The sequence below is a fragment of the Callospermophilus lateralis genome, unplaced genomic scaffold (assembly GCF_048772815.1).
Source record: "Callospermophilus lateralis isolate mCalLat2 unplaced genomic scaffold, mCalLat2.hap1 Scaffold_1098, whole genome shotgun sequence".
Classification (NCBI taxonomy): Eukaryota; Metazoa; Chordata; class Mammalia; order Rodentia; family Sciuridae; genus Callospermophilus; species Callospermophilus lateralis.
In genome coordinates, this window is record NW_027511223.1 from 124,567 (window position 1) to 128,812 (window position 4,246).

The window sequence follows — 4,246 nt, forward strand, 5'->3', positions numbered from 1 at the left end:
AACTTTTTTTTTTATTTATCCAAATCCTGGACATATCCTATTTGTGTATGCCCTGTGGATGAATACATCCAGGTTTCCATATCTAGAAAATGTCATTTTCAACTCTATTCTTGAAAAATGATTCAGTCTTCATGCATAGCATTTGGAGGAAAAAAAGTTGTTTATTTGTTTTTGTTTACACTTTTAAGATACGGAGGGGATGTGGGGGTAGAAAGATAGTAGAATGAAACCAACATTATTACTGTATGTATATATGTGATTGCATGACCAATAGGATTCTGCAACATATATACTCAGAAAAAAATGAGAAAAAATGTATCCCATCTATGTATATCAAAGTGCATAAATACATCCTACTGTCATGTGTAACTAGTTAAAATAAATTTAATTTTTTTTTTTAAAAAAAAGATATGATCTCCTTGTCTTCTGGGTCCCAGGGTCTCAGGAAGCAATGTGCTTTCACTGTGCTCTAGGGCCCCTGATGTGCTGATTTTAGAGGGTGTGCTCTGCTTTTAAGACAACCTCCTACTTTTAGGCAGTTTAAATGCAAAGTGCCATTGTCATTTATGTATATTTTGACCATATCATAACTCAAATAGAAATACAATGGATATAAGTGACTCTCTACTCTGTGTATTTTTTCCAAGTTTCAAAGACCTTAGAAGGAAGTTGGGTTCTATATCAAAACCCCAGTTTACACAGGGTAACCCTGCATTACTGCAAAACATCTGCTAGGATTTTTCTCATGAAGCATTTCTGGTCCTTAACTAATTTCACAAATTACAAGCGAATAGAGTCAGTCCTGATCCTGTACTCAACGACTTAGGTGCATGACAGTGAGGTTGTAAGGATATTTAAAGAGAAAAAATGGTGGTTGTTTCCCATTTATGGCGACAAAATATCCATGAATATAAATTATAAGAACTTGGGAAAATAAAATTTATGCAAATTAATCTTAGATTTTGGGATGTCAGGATTTTTACTGGGGTTATGGGTGTGCACCACTATGCCTTTCCCCCATTTATTTACTTAAAAAATATTCTCTCTTCTCCCAGAACTTCTGAAGACTTATTTTAAAATATCAGTAATGTCAATATTCTGAAACAGAAACTATACGTACAACTTTTTAAGTTTACAAGAAATTTTGTATAATTCTTAACCTGGTTTCAGCAATAGGATTTCCATTCACTTTGACAATATTTTGATATAGGGTTCTTACTAGTCTTGGGTTAATATTCTTTCAAAAAGCTTGTAAAAAAAACTTGGTCTATTATTTCTTCTACCTCTTACTCCCCCTTTTTTCTTTTAGTTTTGGACCTGTAATTATGCAAAGGTTTGAATGCTTATAGCTTATGCACACTTCTTATTAATTAACTAATTAATTATTTTGGGGGGGTAGCAGGGATTAAACTTAGGAGCACTCGACCCCTGAGCCCCATCTCCAGCTCAATTTTGTGTTTTGTTTAGACACAGGGTCTCACTGAGTTGCTTAGGGTCTCGCTCTTGCTGAGGCTGGCTTTGAACTCATGATCTTCCTGCCTCAGCCTCCTGAACTGCTGAGATACATGCGTATGCCACTATGCCTGGCTCACATTTATTTTATTTTATTTTAAATTACACATGGCAATAGCGTCTACTTTGACATATTTATACAACCATGAAATAGGTCTTATTCTAATTAGGTTCCAGTCTTGTATTTGTACATGATGTGGAGATTTACTGTGGTGTATTCGTATATGTGCAGAGCAAATTTAGGTCAGGTTCATGTGACTGTCTTTCTTTTTTCTGACCCTCCTCCCTAAATTGTAGAAGACCTCAGAAGAGGGCAAGACCTCCCACATTCTTGGATAAGCAGAATTCACATTGTTAAAAAAAACACCATACTACTGAAAGCACTCTACAGATCCAATGAAAGGATCTTTAATTCCTAGTAAAGTCCCCATGATATTCTTCATATAAATGTCCCACTCAATCTTACTGCCACAGACTCCAAGAGGGGATGAGGGATTTGCAGCACATATTCTATGGGTTCAGCACCTAAGGGACCTTCTAAGGCAGCTGTCCCCTACCAACATCTGGCTGAGTTCTCCCAACACCACGAAGCAGAGATCACAAGCCCCATTTTACCAATGAAGAAACTGAGGCTGAGACACGGAAAAAGTCAAAACTCTGCAGGAGACACTCCTAAAAGGAACTCTCAGGTCCCACAGATTTCCTTTGTGCCTGAGGTTTGTGGAAAAATCCAACAAGACTTATAGGCATTTGCCCTATGACACTCTCAAAGGCATCTTGCAAAACGAAGGCTTTATAGAAGCAAGTGATTAACTGTGTATAAGTACATTACATGGCACAAATGTATACTTTAAGTGTATAATTTAAAATGTATTTTTTTAAAAAAGAGATAAGCCAGGTGGGACCTTGAAAGCCTATAATCCCAGGAGCTCAGGAAGTTGAGGCAGGAGAATTACAAGTCCAAACCCAGTCTCACCAACTTAGGAAGACCCTGTCTCAAAATAAAATACAGAAAAAAATGGCTGGATATGTGGTTCAGTGGTTAAGCATTTATGAGTACAATCCCCAATGCCCCCCGCCCCCCAAAAAGAAATAAAGAAAAAAAAGGTGTCATCCACTATTATGATTTTGGATGCAATTTTATTTTATGATCTCTTCTCAGATAGCAAGCAATACACAGGATCACGCATTTGAATTGAAACTTTTTTTTTTCTAGAAACCAGAGCACAATACTTGATCTTTATGTAGTATTAGTTTAGTAGAACATTAACGGGACTCATCGGGTGGGGATGCTTCTGATTGAATTCTATTTCATAGCTTATGAAAATCAGAACCCAAAAAAGAGAAGAAAATGCCGCCAACATTGGCAAAGATTCCAGAAGCATCCCGGTAAAGACAGTTGTAGGGAGAGGTCAAGGCTGAATTCAGACCTTTATCTCACTTGGGGATCTAATTGTGTATTTTGCTTTCCAAGAAGATGGATTCAAAACACTCTGGGCAGAGTGTAATAATCCTCCCTTTCCTGGCGGGAAAATTCATCCCATGCATCAAATTCACTGAGTTACACTAAAACTAGTTGCTGCTCTTAAGAGGAATCCTGAAGGTTTTCCAGGAACCAAGCTGATGAGCACAGAGCCCAAGGCTGTGGTTTCAGGGATAGTTTACGCGCAGCTCTGGAGCCACCTCGTGTCCAATGAGCAGCTCAGTACGTCCAACAGGGCGAAATGACACTAAACCCAGGTGGGATATGTTGACAGATGTCCTTGAAAGTTTGGGGGACTCGTGGGGACGCAACTACAGAAGGCAGCAAGGGCCAGCTCCTGAAGGAGGCCTTTATCTCAGGTAGGAGGGTCTCGAGGCAGCTGAGTGACACAGTGACAGGTGACAGTGTGACAATTCAGCAATGGAAACGTCCCCAAGGACGGTGTCAGGACATCAGGGACCTAAAGGAGCCGCGCCTGTTTGGCGCCTGAGCAGCTCTGCCGCCACCTAGTGTCCAGACGCTTGCTCAGCGTCTGGACTAGGGCCAGACCAGGAACAGCAGGGGATTCCCACGGGACAAGGGGACTCCTGGCCAGGGGTCTTCACCTGTGTCCTCACTGTCCAGGTCGGAGCCTGCAACACGGAGTGTTGACTATTTTATAACAGACAAAATTGTCCACCTGTCCGTCTCCACGACGTCGCCATCACCCCTGATTCCTCCCCCCAGCCACACCGTCCCTTAGAGACACCAGGGCTACGCTGGCCTCTGTCCAGCCTGAGAGGCGGTATCGCCCGTGTCCTGCTCACAGTTGCAGCGAGTACCCAAGGTCGCCCTGGCGGGGTCGAGGAGGCTCCCGTCTGCACTTCTCCCCCTGCCCAGCGCCAGGACGCCCTGCCGGGTCAGTGCGGGGGACCGCGGGGGCGGGCTAGGACCAGTTTCTCGCCCAGAAACAAAGTCTCCAAGGCGACATCCCAGGACCCTCCCCGAGACCCCTGGACCCCAACCCACCTGGACACACGGAGAGTTCCCCGCGTCCGTGAGGAGGGACGAAGGAGGCTGCACAGCAGGTCCTCAGCCTCCCTCCCTGGCCTCCCATGTGATTGGGGAACTGTGGCCCAGTGGAGCGGACTCTGGGGTCACATCTCGGGCCGCGGGAGTCCCAGGGCCCGATCCCCGCTGGGTCCAGGCGACCTCTGAGGGGATTTCCAGACCCACCCGCCTCTCGGGTTCCTTCACCTAGTGCACATGCGC